Here is a 1,676-nt window from a genome sequence, read left to right as displayed (position 1 = left end):
CATCGCCGGTGGGTATTGGATCCCGCCATGTTTGAGCCGAAGGAGAGGACCACCGGCTCCGGTGGCGGAGCTGGAGCGACTGGCGTCGGTGCTGCATTGGCCCGGGGCGGCGACATGGTCTAGAAAGGGGAGCGAGCTCACAGTGCCACCGCCAGATCTACTCCGGTTGCGGAGAGGCCGGCAATCCACCTCTCTTGGATTGGATTGCTGCCGGGGATGAATGTAGTGGACGGGGCGTGGCGAGATGGCGGCGTGGCCATCAGAGAAACCGAACGTGTGATGAGATGAAAGAGGGGTAGTGGGTTTGAACTGGTGAGGGAGGTGACAGGAGAGGGCATGGAGAGTTATGAGCCTTCACATCATCTCCTGCGTTTCCCAGGTGTGCAGGCGCTCGCCATGCCTAGCTCAAGCGAGCCTGGCTCAGAAAAAACGGCCGATTCGACCGTTCCTTCAGAGCCAGGCCCAAGCCTACTTTGAACTAAATCCTGCCCGTGCGGGCAATGACCCGATCTAATGCAGCCTGTCAAACGCTGCTAGTAGTCACCCGATCCCGGCAAGCCGTCCCGAGGCGACGTGGAGAAGTGGAACGTGGCTGGGTGACCTGGGTCGTATTCGGACACTCACTACCCGTGCGTCCGGTATTCCCGTATGAAGCCAAGGACGCTGAAGTAAAGTTGCAAGCTAGCTAGTCTGATCTGAGCCAGAGCCTGACACGGGTTCAGATCATTATTGCCCCTGTATGGTCACAAGTAAAACAGTAAGATTCCCACTACGATCTACTCATGGAGTATGCTGCTCTTTTACCCTACAACAGTTAATTTGCTTTCAAGAGCGGTATGCAATACCGTTGTTAATTAAAGTAAATATTCTTGTTATTTTGTATGGGGTTTGCAGAAGAAGACAAAACTTGTAAAAATAACAACTCCCATTTGAACTTGCAAAGCAGAAAAGGAAAAAAAGCAGATCGCAATTAGAGCAACTCCAACGCGATAACCAAATGGACGCGGATTTTGTCCGTTTTGATCGGCTAAGTGGACGGATTTATCCGCTTTTTGATTTGGGTCGGCAGGTGCCTCTAATGAGGGACCGACATATTTCTCGCGTGGGTCAAAAAATAAAATAAACACATGCGCATAATTTAAAATAAAGTCAACTCAATTACACATTAAACGGCCGATCAACGTCTGCCAAAGTCCACTTAAACTTTATTAAACATAATTAAAAACTATAAAAAACTGCTGTCCAGGCGAACCCCCGCCGCTACCTTACGCGTCGTCGTTCGGGCAGGTGAGGTCGACGAAGGCTGGCGGTGGCCCCACCTAAGGGGAGACATGCTGCCACGTCGCCCCTGCCGCCTCCTCGTAGTCTGTGGCGCTGTCTCCTCCACGAGCTTCCGGCGCTCCTCGTCCTGCTCCTCCTCTCGTGCCCAGCGCCGCAAGCGCTCCTCCTCCTCGAGCTCCTGCTGCATGCGCCACTGGCCGTCCTTGATCGCACGCCTCGGCGAGCCCTCCATTGCTAGAGGTAGGCCACCTCCTACTTCGGCGTAGCGCCAGCCACACGGGCGGCGCGCTCACCCACTCGCGGAGGCAGCCCTACCACTCGTACCACTTGTGGAGGTCCGCCTATGGTGGCGTGGGCGTGGGCGCAGCGTGCGTCGGGGCCGATCTTGGGCGCGG

The sequence above is a fragment of the Triticum aestivum genome, unplaced genomic scaffold, assembly GCF_018294505.1.
Source record: "Triticum aestivum cultivar Chinese Spring unplaced genomic scaffold, IWGSC CS RefSeq v2.1 scaffold23735, whole genome shotgun sequence".
Classification (NCBI taxonomy): domain Eukaryota; kingdom Viridiplantae; phylum Streptophyta; class Magnoliopsida; order Poales; family Poaceae; genus Triticum; species Triticum aestivum.
This window is presented reverse-complemented; position numbering follows the sequence as displayed.